The following is a 16502-nucleotide window of genomic DNA, read 5'->3' as shown; positions in this document are numbered from 1 at the left end:
TAATAAAAAAAAAAAAAAATGTGGCATTATCAAATGTACGGTCTAGAGGCAACAGAATGGGAAAATTTATTTTCCTGGTGCCTCCATGGCAGCATACCTGTGACAAGCTCCGCCTTGGCTCCTCCCTCAGGACTAGTGAATATTATAAAAGAAAAGGTTAGTACAGCCCCTGCATTCTCCTTTTTTTCCTCATACCTCATGGCAGTGAATCCTGGTCGGCGTCCTTACCTTCTGCAGTCGGCAGCTTCCGTCCGGGTTCAAGCCTCTCCCAGACGCAGTTCCTTCTCTTGGGCAGCTAAACGCGCTTATAAGGTTGGAAGTCCCTTCTGTAGGATCTTTTGGGACAAGCAGTTTGTCTCTTAAGTAAGGCCGCGTACACACGCGCGGACTGTTCGCCCAACTTTGTCCGTCCAACAGTTTCGGCAAACAGTCCGCTCAAACTTAGCATGGACGGACATGGCCACACACAACGGACGAACAGTTTGCTGAAACCGTGCGCGATGACGTGAACGGCACGTACGACGGGACGAAAAATACGACGTCCTATACACTGCATTATAACTTTCGGCATGAAAATCCTTTCTGAGCATGCGCGCAACTTTGTTTGACGAACAAGCCTACACACGAGCGGACTGTTCGCTGAAACAAGGTTTCAGCGGACAGTTTTACGGAATTTCCGAAAAACCTTGTCCGTCAAACTGTCCGCTGAAACTGTCCGCTGAAAGCCCACACACGAGCGGACTGTGCGCCCAAACACTGTTCAGCGGACAAAGTTGGGCGAACAGTCCGCCCGTGTGTACGCGGCCTAAGAGCTTTATCTGCAAGTTGATCAGGCACCAGCTCATTCATGGTAACAGAGGCAGCAGCTATTTCTACATTTCTTTTTTTTTTTCCTCCTTCTCTCTTTTCTTCCTTCCTTTCCTTTCCCTTTTAGGTTTTATATCTTTTATCTTTTCTCTTCCCTCTCTCTTTTGCTCTCTTCCCCTCCCCAACCTTCCATTTCTTTCTTTCTTTCTTTCTTTCTTTTCTTTTGACCTCCCATTTGTTTGTTTCTCTCAGAGAAAAAAACCTCCCTCTTAGCCCCTGCCGCCATTCCCGGCTCCATAGGAGCCGTGCGCGCTCAGCGCCGGCGTTTTATTTAACTTTCGGCGTTCCCCGCCGTGCTCTGCGCATGCGCCGGCGGTGTGAGGCTTCTAGCTTACTGTTCCGCCGATCGGCGCATGCGCAGTGGATTCGGAGGCCGCGGCGGCCATCTTTGATAAGGGCACAGTGACGTTTATGCCCTCAAAATGTCAAAGACAGGATAGAGGCGTGCCCTGCCTCTCCTGTTCTACTGTTTATCTCCCTGATGGCCTCAGTGGGACGCCTGTGGCTGCAGGGAGAACTGCTACTCTGAGCTTTAATATAATAAAAAAAAAAAAAAAAAAAAAGAGAAGATGGGTTAATTAATTAATTAAATAGTATAAAATGACATAAACATATTAAATTATCAAATAAAATTAATAAAAAATAATTAAATGAATTATATTTTATTTACAAAAAATAAAAAATTTAAATATATATATAATTTAACCCCCCCAAAAAAAAAAAAAAGGGACAAGAAGACAAAATGTAGATTTAGACGTATTTTAGATGTATTTATCGAAGTCCCTTTTTCCAGTCAAGGACACGGTTGGTTGATTTTTCTCCTCTAAAACTCTTTTCTTAGCTGCTGCTTCTGCTAATCCGTCTAGTATGAGCCATTCGCCACCCGCACAAGATCCTACTCTACACCTGAGGTAAGGACCTACATCCAGGTAAGTTGATACACTTTAAAAAAAACAAAAGAGTGCACTCAGGCTGGTACTTTATGTATTTCAGCCCTGTACGCCAGAAGATGTCTAAGAGGACCTCAAGGCGACATGAAGACGATGATGACTCTAGTCACAGCAGAGACAGGTCGTCCTGGCATGGGGATTATAGAAGTGGCAGAAAGCATCGGCCAAAAAGGCGCCATCACTCATGCTCCCCGAGACCTAGATCTCCAAGATGTCAGGCGTGTGGAGTTGCCCCACTTTCAGACAAACTGATCTGTTTGAGATTGCCTCAGGGACGATGCAGCGGACAGAGAATCTGAAGGTCTGCAAATGGCGGACCTACTTAAGAAAGCAGTAAAGGACTCCCTTGCGGAATTGGTAGCCACAATGACGACGCAACAACCAGCGTCTCCTCCTCAGGAGCAAACGGCTGAGGCTTCCATCCCGGGGCTGTCCACAAGTGGAATTTTTCGTCTGATGTCGGCATCCTCCTCTAAACATCAGGAAGAGAATGCCATCTCAGAGGAATCATCTGATGACCTAGATGCCTCTGGCTTTGCTTTCGCCATGGTCCAGCCTTATGTACAGGCAGCTAAACAAGCGATCGGCTGGGAGAGACCAACACCGAGGTTTAAGAAGTCTAAATCGTACTTCCCCTTTCTCAAACGCCAGATCTCAGTTTTTCCTCTCATGGAGGAGATCAGGGATGTGATTGAGGAAGAGTGGGAAAAGACAGAGGAAATGTTCTCTATTAAATCGGTTGGGAAAGTTATTCCCTCTCTCATAGGCTGATTCCGCAATGCTGGAGGGTTCTCCAGTGGTCGATGCAGCAGTGGTAAGGTTGGCAAAGAATGTCACATTGCCCCTGGAAGACTCAACTTCTTTTAAGGCTCCACTGGACAGAAGGATGGATCTCGATCTCAAGAAAGCATACCAGATGGCAGACAACGCCTGTAAACCTGTCATAGCCCTGACATCAGTGTCCAATGCGCTACGCGTCTGGACAGATAATATAGAGTCGGCAATCCAACAGGACATCCCAGAGGAGGATATAATCAAGGCCTTGGATGAGCTGAAGTTCTCAGCAGACTTTATTGGTGAAGCCGCCATCGATTCAATTCCTTGCTCCGCAAGGGCAATGCTCCACACAGTTATGGCCAAATGGGCCTTGTGGCTGAAACCGTGGGCAGCAGATATCGCCTCCAAACAGAACTGGTGCAAGATACCATTTGATGGTGAAGCCTTGTTTGAGGGAAAAACTGGACAAGGACATCTCTCGAGTTACTGGTGGAAAATCAGGCCTGCTACCCCCAAGACAGGTGATCTAGGCGCTCCAGGACAATCGCACCCAGATTCCAATACTCCAAGAATAAGGATTACCGATAGTCCAGGCAGGGAAAAGGCTTCAGGCATAATTGGGAAAGCACACAGTCCACGTTCCTCAAAACCCAAAGACAGAGACCAATACCTACCCCACAGGATTCTACTAAATCCTTTTGACGCCTGGCCAGCCCAAGCGATTCCTGTGTGGGCCAAGCTAAGACACTTCTCAAAGATCTGGGAACAAAAGTGCAGGGATTCTTGGGTAGTCTCCACAGTCAAATACGGCCATTTTTGGTCATTCCTAGACAAACCTCCCAAGGTCTTCTTCTCCCTGACAAGGGTGTCAAGGTTCCCCCCTAAAAAACGGAAGTGCTACAGCAATTTCTTCTCTCCTTGCAGTAACAGCAAGCGGTAGTTCCAGTGCCTCCATCAGAGAGATTTTTGGGTTTTTACTCAACCCTGTTTCTAGTCCCCAAGAGAAATGGAGGGTGGAGACCCGTGATAGACCTAAAAAGTCTAAATCGTTATTTCTTCCAAACCATCTTAAGATTCAAAATGGAGTCACTACGAACGATTATTTGTGTAGACCAACCAGGGGGCTGGATGTTGTCAATAGACTTGCAGGACGCTTACCTGCATATACCCATACTCCCTCCTTTCCAGAAGTATCTGAGATTGGCGGTGGGGCAGGTACATCTCTAATTCCAGAGTCTTCCATTGGGCCTCTGCACATCGCCAAGAGTCTTCACAAAGACCCCGATTGCCATCATAGCCCCTCTGAGAGAATTGGGGCTTCGGGTATGCCACTACTTGGACGACCTTCTACTCCTGGCAAAAGACTGTGGAACAGGTGGTATCTATCCCAACCCATACATTTGACGACCTTGATGCTCAGGAGTCTGCATTGGTGGACGAAGAAACAGACACTTCTGAAATCACGCTGTTAGGGCATGTCGACTGGATCACAATTACTACCAATGCCAGTGCAGCAGGTTGGGGAGCACACTGCAACCGGATCTCAGTGCAGCGTAGATGGCCCTTCCATACAACAGGCCTGGTGTCGAATGTCCTGCAGGTCAGAGCGGCCTACCTTGCGTTACTAGCCCTAAGGTTCGAGGTTACAGGGAAACCTGTTCTCCTCCGAATGGACAACAGGGCTGCGGTATCCTATGTACACCGGCAAGGGGGGACACGCAGCAGGTCCCTCCTGAAGGAGGTGGAACCCATAATACTCTGGGCAGAAAGGAATCTAAAGGACCTGAAGGCAGTTTATCTGCCCGGCCATCTCAACTTGAGGGCCGACCGCCTTTCCCGCAAGTTTGCGGATGCCAACGAATGGTCTCTACACCCGGAGATTTTCGACTGGATAGTGAACCAGTGGGGTCCCCTCGAGCTAGACCTATTTGCAACAGCATTCAATACCAAGCTTCCAAGGTGCATCTCAAGGCTTCCTCAACCCCAAGCGGAGGCATTAGATGCCCTCTCAGCCCCCTGGGCATGCAATCGGGCCTATGCCTTCCCTCCACGGCCTTTCATTCCAAGATTCCTGTCAAGGCTTATGATAGAAACCTCGACAGTGATAATGGTCCTACCGTACTGGCCAACACATCCTTGGTTCCCCACAGCAATGTATCTAAGTACCCGACTTCCAGTCAAGGTTCCAATAATATCTCTTCGCCTCTCGCAAGGATGTCACACCCTTCCAGATCCCCGCAGGCTGGATCTTCACATCTGGCAGCTGAAAGGGAAAGGTTCCAATCTCTAGGGTGTTCCAACAAAGTGATCGCAACCCCGCTCAAGGCAAGAAAACCATCCACAAACAAAAGTTCAGGGCCTTCATGATTGGCAGAAGCTGTGATCCAGATTCCCCATCATCCTCTCAAATTCTTGAGTTTTTGCAGGCAGGCCTAGACCTAGGTCTTGCACTAGGTACACTAAAAGTACAGGTATCAGCAATTTCATTGGCAAACCAGTAGAAGATGGGCCGAGGACTCATTAATAATACAGTTCTTCAAAGCTGTCAAAAAGATCCGACCGCCAACTAAACAATCTTTTCCCACTTGGGACCTTGCTATTATCCTAGAGTCCTTAGCCAGTCCACCTTTTTGCCCCTTCGGAGTCAGCATCGCTTTGGAATCTAGCCTAGAAGCTAGCCTTCCTGATAGCTATAACCTCTGGCAGACGGGTTTCAGAGCTCCAAGCTTTAGGAGCAGATCATAATCATATCATATTCTATCCGGACAGAGTAGAACTCAGAACAGTGCGAGGATTTATTCCCAAAGTCACATCATCCTTAAACATGTCAAAGCCTTGGGCACTCCCAACATTTTCAGAACAGGACTCTGGTTCTCTTCATGAGCTAGACATTGCCTCCACTTTGAAATGCTATCTGCAGGCCACAGCATCATTCAGGGATTCCATCAGGCTGTTTATAATTCCCTGGGGCAAACACCAAGGCAAGGAGGCGTCGGCAAGAACGATTGCCTCATGGATCGTTAGACTCATCCACAAGGTGTACAGGACAAAGGGGCTGGAACCCCCTTTGGCGGTCAGGGCGCTCTCCACCAGAGCAGTTTCTGCCTTTTGGGCGGCAAGAGCGAATGTGTTAATTGAAACTATTTGTGGGGCAGCGACTTGGTCGTCCCGACATACATTTCTGAAACATTGCAGGGTGGACCCAGGAGCTCTTGCATCGGTGGAGTTTGGCAGACAGGCAGTCACATCAGCCCTCGCTTCTTCTAAATAATAATTTCTTTAAAATAGACTTCTAAGCATCCCACCCATCTCAGCTAGTTATTTGTCACAGGTATGCTGCCATGGAGGCACCAGGAAAACAGAAAATTGTACCATACTTACCGTAATTTTCTTTTCCTGGTGCCTATCCATGGCAGCATACAATCCCACCTTCGGTATTCTATATTACGGAGAATGCGGGGGCTGTACTAACCTTTTCTTTTATAATATTCACTAGTCCTGAGGGAGGAGCCAAGGCGGAGCTTGTCACAGGTATGCTGCCATGGATAGGCACCAGGAAAAGAAAATTACGGTAAGTATGGTACAATTTTCTGTTATTATGTGTGCAGAACCGCTTTAACATGTTTTCATATGGAACACGTTCTGTAGTACAAATCTCCAAAATGCACAGGCGTGAATCCAGCCTAAGTGCCCATGCACACTGCAGCTTCTAAATCTGTCCAAGGTCTGATTCACACTTGTGCAGGTTGCAGTTTGCATATTGCAGGTGTATTTAATATTTTTCGATGCGCATCTTTAGACCATTTAAACCATCTAATGTAACCAAAAAAAACGAAAATCCCTGGCCCTTTCCAAAAAATGCACAGATGTGAACTACATCCATAGCAAACCATGTTAAATGGACTGTAGGGTGTTTATGCAAAACTGAAAATGCACAAAAAAAAAAAAAGCATAGGTGTGCTTTTTTATGCATTTTACTCCAGACTATTGACTATTAGGCCTCATTTACACTGGCACTGTCAAGGCTGCATCTATAGTCATTTAGAGGAAATTTCTAAATAAAATATAATGGATTTTAAGGCTGGATTCACACTAACGCGTTTTTTGATGCATTTTGCAGAAATGCAGGGACATTTTTTTTTTACATGTGTTCCTATGGAACATGTTCGCATCAATGCATTTTTGTGCCTCTGCATTTTTGGAAAGGGCGGGGCATTTTTTTCATGCAAAATGCAGTGTTTATTCATGTAATAGAAGTCAATGGAGCTGCATCAAAAAACGCAAGCACTGCATTTTTACTGCAATGTGCAGTTTTTTGTTTTTTTTGTTTTTTTTTTCACTGTACATAGCTGGTTGTCAAGCAACCACAGTGAAGAAAAAAAAAGAAAAACGCGGCAAAAACGCATGTCCAAAAACGCAACAAGCACTGCAAAAACGCTCAAAAGCAACATGCATAGATGTGAATCGAGCCTAAGGCCCCCTTCACACTGGGGTGGTTTTCAGGCGCTACATCGCTAAAAATAGCGCTTATGTAGCGCCTGAAAAAAACAGCCCCTTTCACTCCAGTGTGAAAGCCGGAGGGCTTTCACACTGGAGTGGTGCGCTAGCAGGGCAGTGAAAAAAGTCCTGCTAGCCGCATCTATGGAGCGGTTTATTCACCGCTCCTACCCATTGAAATCAATGTGATGCTCAAAATGCATATACAATGCCACCAAGGAGGAACAGGAAGTTAGAAATTCTAAGAAAAAACAAAAACCATTTAGAAGGGAAATCAGCTGATGGGTAACACGAGCTGCCTGTGAGAGAGGGGAGGGACCCGATGACGGCGCCCGTGTGAGCAGATGGGGGCGGTCCTGCTGATCAGCTGGAGCAGCATGAGGGGAAAGGACGCTGAGCTCCATGAATGAAGCCGCCCGGACCGTCCTATCCCATCACTAAACAGACGGACTGTACACACGGGGGTGTACACCCTCGGGGTGTTAAGCGGGCAAAAGCGCTGTTCAGAGTCCGTCGACCCCCTCCCCCCCCCCCTCCTCGTATTGTCTCTGCTGACCTCGTACGAGACCTACAGTGGGCTAGTGCACAGCCAGGATCCAGGACCAGATGGAGTGATAATAAAACAGCGTCTGAAGAGATTCCTGGAGCACTGGCAAACACAGGGGAAGCACTGACTGATACTCCCTTGATGATCCCCTGGAGGCTGTATGGACAGAGGAACGAGATGGACTGAGGATTGAGGACACTATAAGAATATTTATAAGTAACCACCTCCTCCCCAGGTACTTTTTGAACCATTTATGCTGAATACATGTTAAACCTCATTTGAAATGTATTTGAACATTGCCTGTTGAATGCTCTGGGCGGCCCTAGATGAAAAGACTCAGTGTAAGGAGGAGGAGTGGAACAGAGCAAAACAGTGGAGGCTCAGGAAATTGATCCCACACATTTTTGAGAGGGCAGACCAGGATGTAATAGGAATAAGTGGAGCTTAAACATAAATGACTTATAAAACGACATATATCCACAAAAACGATGTATATGACTTGCATATGAAGTATATGGAATGATCGCCGGAAGGTTATGTGTGATAAGGTGTTGCCCTCTTTTTGGAGTCTTGTAAACTTCTTTTTAGAAGAGATCGCAGTAATAGCTCTCACTTAAAAACACAGAGAAAGTAGGCGGGGATCTGGGAGTCGGGCTCTCACCGCAGTGCAGGTGGCACAATCAAAGAAAGACTGAATAAAGAATTTTTTTTATTTTTTTCTCTTAACCCTGGGGAGGCAAAGGACAAAAGGTGGGAACATGAGGGGAAGAAATCAAAAGGCGAATGAATCAAAGGAGAGTCTTAACACAAGTACGATTCAGAAGTATATGAAGGAAATCAGTGTAAAAAGCCCCGGATTAGAAAAAAAGCAGCAGGGGGTAAAGGAGAAGAAGAGAGAAGTAGCTAAGTCAGCAGGGGCCCCGGGAGATAACTCAGGGGAGGAGTTGGACTCAGATTTGGAAGGCAAAATGAGGGGGCAGAGGGATATCGCTCAAATCCCCACAAAAGGTGAAATGCTGGAAATGTTCGCCAAACTAGAGAATACCATCAAAGTAGAAATTTCAAACGTCAGGACGGATATGGGCCATTTATTGAGGAGAGTGGAAGAAGCAGAGGAACTAACAGGTAAACAGGCCCATGAAATATTAGAACTGAAAACGCAAGTTGGGAAACTGCAAACGGACCAGCGGGACATTTTATATAAGCTGGAAGAACAAGAAAACCAAAACAGACGTCAAAACCTAAGGATTAGAGCATTGCCTGAACAACAAGGAGAAGATTTGGGGGTTAAGATGGGAAAAATATTTAACCCTATATTAGGAAGAGGGATAGGAGAGGATTTAAAGATTGAGCGGGTTTATAGGGTGAGGAAACCCCCAGGTCTGAGGGAAGAGGTCCCGAGAGACGTAATTATAAAATTTTGCCTCATTGAAGATAAAGCCAAGATATGGAGCAGGCTCAGAGGGCTGCCCCCGTTACAATATGAGGGAGTATCTTTACAGGTTTTCTCGGACTTATCGGCAGGAACATTGGCTCGGAGGAGACGTTTAAAACCGTTATTAGAACAAATGAAACTGGCGAATATCCGATATAGTTTGGGGTTTCCAGCGGCCCTATTGGTCCAGCGGGACGGAAGAACATTTAGATTAAAATTTCTAGACGAGTTGGAGGTCTTCTGTAATAATCTGGGGATCCCAGTACCAAAGATTTCTAAAGATCCCTAATGGACTTATATAAAGGACATTGATATTGGGAGTTGGATTTGGGGAAGGCTTATACGGTTGTTGATCTCCTTCTCTCTTTTTGCTTTTTTTCTTTTTTTTTTTTTCTTCTCTCTTCTTTTTCTTTGTGGAGGAGGGGGAGGGGGAGAGTGGGGAGGGGGGATGGTGGAAAGAGGGTGGCGGAGGGATCAGGTGGGGCCCCGGGACATCATACCAGGTCTGAGGGGGGACCCCCATTCTCCCAGGGGTGGGTGGGAGGGGGGGGACCCTGACACGGGTGGCCGCGATCGGAGTCGCACCCTAGTGGGTAAAAATCTGCAGAATAGAGGGGGTCCTCAGCTGCAGAGTAGAGGTCGGGATTTGGCCAGGGGGGGAGGGGGGGAAGGGGGGGGGGAGGGCGGGGAGGGGGAGGAGGCTCCTTGCAGCACCAACTAAGGTAATATGTATTGAGATGAGGCAGAAAAGAAGACGGAAGTATTACATCTTATTGGAAAGCTATAGATGATAGAAGTAAACTTCCTGTCATATAATGTTAAGGGTCTGAATTCTCTGGTTAAGAGGCATAAATTATTGAAGGAATTACAGCAGTACAGAGCGGGGGTGGTGTTCCTGCAGGAGACCCACTTGTCGCAGGACACAAATATCAAATTATATTCAGATAGTTATCCAAATTGGTTATATGGGGACTCGCCTATAAAGAGAGCTAAGGGAGTCGCAATAGGGTTCGAGAAATGTATAAAGTTCACATTGCTTGATAGGATGACAGACCCTGAAGGCCGATACCTGTTTGTAAAAGGAAAATTAAGGGATAAGATTCTCACCCTAGCAAATGTATATTGCCCCAACAAGAATCCCATAAGTTATTTGAAAGCAGTTCTGGGGAAGTTAGAAGATTTTAAGGAAGGGGAGGTTGTCCTTGCAGGAGATTTCAACTTTTGTATGGATCCATCTAGGGATAGTACGTCCCAGGCTAGGGGACTAAATACGAAAGCATTGAAAATGATTAAACTATGGTTGAAACAACACCAGATGATGGATGTTTGGAGGCTGCAGCACGATAAAATAGAAGATTACACCTTTTTTTCCCCCGTGCATGGGACGTACTCCAGGTTGGATCACATACTGGTTGATCACAGGCTATTGGACCTAGTGATGGAAACCAAGATAGGAATAATTACATTATCAGACCATGCCCCGGTGTCAATGAAGATGAGGATGCTCGGAACGCAGAGGCAATCGTTCACGTGGCGATTGAACGAGAACCTTTTGCAGGACGAGAAAATTGCGGAGGCAGTACTAAAGGAAATTGAATTTTATTTCTCCGTTAACGACACAGCTGAAATTTCTGGTGCCTCTCTTTGGGAGGCACATAAAGTATATATTAGGGGCATCCTCATCTCCATGGGCACAAGAAAAAAAAAAGGAAAGACTTGAGAAAATAGAAAACTTAAGAGAAGAGGTATATAAATTAGAACAGGCCCATAAAAAATTAAGGCGGCAACAGCAGGAAGATCTCCACTTATTGGTGATTAAGAGGGATGAACTTAAAGATATGATGGAACAGGAATCAAAGAGGACATTGGACAGGAGAACTAGAGAGAGATACTATCTGGGAAATAAAATAAGTAGTCATCTAGCAAGACAGCTGAAAAGGAAGAGAGGGATTAATTTTATTGATAAAATACAAGACAAGAACGGGAAGATGACCCATACTACCAGGGAGATAGCCGAGGTGTTTAAACAATACTATGAAGCTCTGTATAATTTAGGACAAAAAGGGGCAAAAGATTTTAGAAAAAAAGACAAAATTAAAGAATTCCTGAATAAAGTGAAACTACCGAGCTTAGCAGAGAGTGATAGATGTGACTTAGATAGACCCATTACAGAAAAAGAGATCTTTAAGGCTCTGAAAGAAACCGCCTCCGGCAAAAGTCCGGGACCAGACGGATTCACGATCTCGTATTTGAAAAAATATAAAGAGATCTTGGTCCCTAAGCTCTGCAAGTACATGAACGGCCTGGACAGAGATTTTGGGATGGAAGGGGAGGCCTTGCGGGCCTCAATCACAGTGCTGCTAAAGGAGGGGAAGGATAGCACGCTTTGCTCTAGTTACAGACCGATAGCCTTATTAAACGCGGATACCAAACTATTCGCCAAGGTCTTAGCATCCAGGCTGAAGGAAAGGATGACCGAACTGGTTCATCCGGACCAGGTCGGATTCATCCCTGAGAGAGAAGGTAGGGACAACGGAGTGCGTTCGTTGCTCCTGCTTAGGGATGAGCTTCGTGTTCGAGTCGAACGCATGTTCGACTCGAACATCGGTCGTTCGTGCGTTCGCCGAATTCCGAACGTTTGGGCCGTTCGCGGCAAAATTTGTGTGGCCCACAATGCACTGCGATGGCGCAATGCATTGCTGTCTCACGATTGGCCAAGCATGCACTGTGACCCCGCATGCTTGGCCAATCGCAGCGCCAGTAGCGGGAAGAGCAATGGTTGGCCACAGGCATCCTGCCTGTGGCCAATCATAGCTCAGACTGTGTAGTGCACGCCCCACACTATATAAAGCTGCCTTTCAGGTGGCCTCGTGTAGTGTTTGTTAGCATCTGAAGCAGTGGGTGTTCTGTGTACCTTCAACACAGTTACACACCAATCGTTTTTGGCTGATTTACTATTTTGCTCTTGTGTAGTGGTTACTGTCTGTGCCCTGACCGCAGTATACACCACTATATTCACCTCACCTATATAGCTAGTGATCTAGCTTTAATAATAGAGCTTGCAGTCAGTAGTGTTAGTGCGTGCTGTCTGCGTGCTCTGTACCCAGTACATACCACTATATACACCTACATAGCTGTTCTCTATTTGAGCCCGATTGTCATTTGCTGGAGTTATTGGAAGTTGTGTGTGCCTCCAGCACAGCACAGTATACATCTGTATATACCCCTTTAACTCTGCTGTTTTCTTGTTATTGTCTGCGTGCCCTGACCGCAGTATACACTGTCATATTCACCTCACCTATATAGCTAGTGGTCCATCTTTAACAATAGAGCTTGCAGTCAGTAGTGTCACTCAGGAGATAGTGCGTGCTGTGTGCCTGCTCTGTACCCAGTACATACTGCTATTATCCACCTACATAGCTGTTCTCTATTTGGGCCCGATTGACATCTGCTGGAGTTATTGGAAGTTGTGTGTGCTTCCAGCACAGCACAGTATACATCTGTATATACCCCTTTAACTCTGCTGTTTTCTTGTTATTGTCTGCGTGCCCTGACCGCAGTATACACCGTCATATTCACCTCACCTATATAGCTAGTGGTCCATCTTTAACAATAGAGCTTGCAGTCAGTAGTGTCACTCAGGAGATAGTGCGTGCTGTGTGCCTGCTCTGTACCCAGTACATACCGCTATTATCCACCTACATAGCTGTTCTCTATTTGGGCCCGATTGACATCTGCTGGAGTTATTGGAAGTTGTGTGTGCTTCCAGCACAGCACAGTATACATCTGTATATACCCCTTTAACTCTGCTGTTCTCTTGTTATTGTCTGCGTGCCCTGACCGCAGTATACACCGTGATATTCACCTCACCTATATAGCTAGTGGTCCATCTTTAACAATAGAGCTTGCAGTCAGTAGTGTCACTCAGGAGATAGTGCGTGCTGTGTGCCTGCTCTGTACCCAGTACATACCGCTATTATCCACCTACATAGCTGTTCTCTATTTGGGCCCGATTGACATCTGCTGGAGTTATTGGAAGTTGTGTGTGCTTCCAGCACAGCACAGTATACATCTGTATATACCCCTTTAACTCTGCTGTTCTCTTGTTATTGTCTGCGTGCCCTGACCGCAGTATACACCGTGATATTCACCTCACCTATATAGCTAGTGGTCCATCTTTAACAATAGAGCTTGCAGTCAGTAGTGTCACTCAGGAGATAGTGCGTGCTGTGTGCCTGCTCTGTACCCAGTACATACCACTATTATCCACCTACATAGCTGTTCTCTATTTGGGCCCGATTGACATCTGCTGGAGTTATTGGAAGTTGTGTGTGCTTCCAGCACAGCACAGTATACATCTGTATATACCCCTTTAACTCTGCTGTTCTATAAAAAAGGCATCTGCAGGAGTTAGTGGGTGTTGTGTGCCTCCAGCACAATATAAACTACCCAACTACTGTTTTACCCAACTCCCTTCAGGCCATTACCATGTCTGGAAGGCCAGCAAGGAGAGGCAGACAGGCGCAAGCCGATAAAAGAGGGCAAGCAGGCTCTGTGTCTAGAGACAACAGTGCTGGTCGTGGACGCGGTGCATTGTCATCAGCACGTGGCCATGGGACATGCTTGTCCTTCTTTTCTGCAGCTGGACATGTTGAACCGCAACATGCCAACGACTTGGTAGAGTGGATGACCAAGCCCTCTTCATCCTCCTCATCCTCTCTCACCCAGTCTCAGGGTAGTAGAAAAGCAGCTGCCAACACATCGTCGTCCCTCCTCTCAATGTCATCATCAGTGACTCCTTCCCTAGACCCACCACGTCCTCCTGAGGAGTCTCCTGAACTCTTTGAGCACAGTGTTGGGTACATGCTCCAGGAGGATGCCCAGTGTTTGGTGGGCTCTGATGATGACACTCAGCTAGAGGAAGGCAGTAGCGTGAGCACAGAGAGAGGGGATGCTCAAGAAGGACAGCAATCTGGCAGTCATGTTCCCCAAGCTGCAGCATACTGCCAGGTTTGCTACAGCGATGAAGAGGGAGGGGATGATGAGGGCACTGACTCCACGTGGGTGCCTGGAAGGAGGGAGGAGGAGGAGGAGGAGGAGGAGGAGGCACATGTCCAACGAGGCAGGATGCCCTCCGGGGGCCAGCTTAGGGGCAGCACACCGACTGAATCACACCGCAGAGCTCCGCCTGCGCAGAGCGCTTCCTCTGCGCAGAGCGCTTCCTCTGCGCGTTATTCTAAAAGTTCTTTGGTGTGGGCCTTTTTTGAGACGAGTGCATCAGATCGCACCGCTGCTATTTGCAACATATGTCTCAAGCGTATCTCACGTGGCCAAAACATCAGCCGCTTGGGCACCACATGCTTGACCAGACATATGTTGACCTGCCATGCAGCTCGTTGGCAAGCATACCTCAAAGACCCACACCAAAGAACAAAGCGGACCTCTCCTTGCTCCTCATCAGCTGGCATCTCCAACCCCACTAGACCTTCAGTCCTCTCTGAAACCTGCTCTGAGAGGAATGAAGGTGTAGAATTAGGTGTGTCACAGCCAAGTGCTTCCGGGAACTCTGCTAGTGGTACATCCACGTCCGATTATAGCAGACAAATGTCCCTGCCCCAGCTGCTGGACCGGCGGAAGAAATTTACTCCCACCCATCCACATGCCCAGCGGTTGAATGCTAGCTTAGCTAAATTGCTAGCACTTCAACTGCTGCCTTTTCAGTTGGTAGACTCGGCCCCCTTCCGTGAGTTTGTACAATGTGCGGTTCCTCAGTGGCAGGTCCCCAAACGCCACTTTTTCTCACGGAAGGCAATTCCGGCTCTCTACCGGCATGTGGAAGGCAATGTCCTTGCCTCGCTGGACAGGGCGGTCAGCGGTAAGGTGCATATTACCGCTGACTCATGGTCCAGCAGGCATGGACAGGGACGTTACCTGTCTTTCACGGCCCATTGGGTCACTCTTCTGGCTGCTGGGAAGGATGCAGGACAAGGTGCAGTAGTATTGGAGGTTGTTCCGCCACCACGCCTCCAAAATGCTACTATTGGTTGTGACACACCTCTCTCCTCCACCCCCTCCTCTTCTTCTTCCTCCATGGCCTCTTCCAGTGCTCTGTCCTCAGAACCAGCGGTGCTCCGTAGGCGTTGCAGGGGCTACGCAAGTACGCAGGCAAAACGATGCCATGCCGTGCTTGCGCTGGTTTGTTTGGGGGACAGGAGCCACACTGGGGCGGATGTTTTGTCAGCTCTGCAGGGGCAGGCCGAGAGGTGGTTGACGCCACGCCAGCTTAAGCCAGGAATGGTGGTTTGCGACAATGGCACCAACCTCCTCTCCGCCCTCCGACAGGGACAACTGACCCATGTGCCCTGTGTAGCTCACGTCCTTAACCTGGTGGTGCAGCGGTTCTTGGGCAGGTACCCCGGCTTACAGGATGTCCTGAAACAGGCCAGGAGAGTCTGTGTGCATTTCCACCGATCATTTAATGCCTGTGCTCGGCTGGCTGAGCTCCAAAAGGAGTTGAACCTGCCCAAGAACCGCCTTATATGTGACATGCCCACCAGATGGAACTCAACATTGGCCATGCTGCAGCGGCTGCACACGCAGCAGAGGGCCATCAATGAGTACCTGTGCGACTACGGCACCAGGACAGGGTCAGGAGAGCTTGGTTTTTTCTCACCACGCCAGTGGGGCATGATCGGGGATGCATGCACTGTCCTGTCACCGTTTGAGGAGGCCACAAGGATGGTGAGCAGTGACAGTGCATGCATCAGTGACACTATACCTCTTGTCCACCTCTTGGAGCATACGCTGCGTGGAATAATGGACAGGGCACTTGAGGCAGAACAGAGGCAGGAAGAGGAGGACTTCCTTGCCTCTCAAGGCCCCCTTTATCCAGACAGTGTTCCTGCTGTGCCACCCATCACACAGGAAGAGGGTGAGGAGGAGGAAGAGGAGGAGGAGGATGATTGTGTCAGCATGGAGGTGGAGGCTGGCACTCAGCATCAGCAGCAGCAGTCTTATAGGGATGATTTACAGTCCCAAGAAACACGTGGACTTGTACGTGGCTGGGAGGAGGTAGCTGCGGATCATGTTGTCCTTAGTGACCCAGAGGACTCCGGACCGAATGCCTCAGCTAACCTACGCTGCATGGCCTCCCTGATCCTGCAAAGCCTGCGGAAGGATCCTCGTATTCTTCGGATCAAGGAGAGGGACCATTACTGGCTGGCCACTCTCCTTGATCCACGGTACAAGGGTAAGGTTGCCGACCTTATCTTGCCATCGCAGAGGGAGCAGAGGATGAGACATCTCCGGGAGGCCTTGCAGAAAGCTCTGTGCAACGCGTTCCCAGAGACTGGGAGGTCACAAACTCCTGGTCCTGGACAACGTGTTGCTGAGGCATCAGTCAGAAGGAGCGGTGGAGAAGGTGGCCGTC

Source organism: Lithobates pipiens, unplaced genomic scaffold (genome assembly GCF_037356315.1).
Source record: "Lithobates pipiens isolate NorthernLeopardFrog02 unplaced genomic scaffold, aLitPip1_a1.2 Scaffold_146, whole genome shotgun sequence".
In the NCBI taxonomy this organism is placed as follows: Eukaryota; Metazoa; Chordata; class Amphibia; order Anura; family Ranidae; genus Lithobates; species Lithobates pipiens.
Note: the sequence above shows the minus strand (reverse complement) of the source record.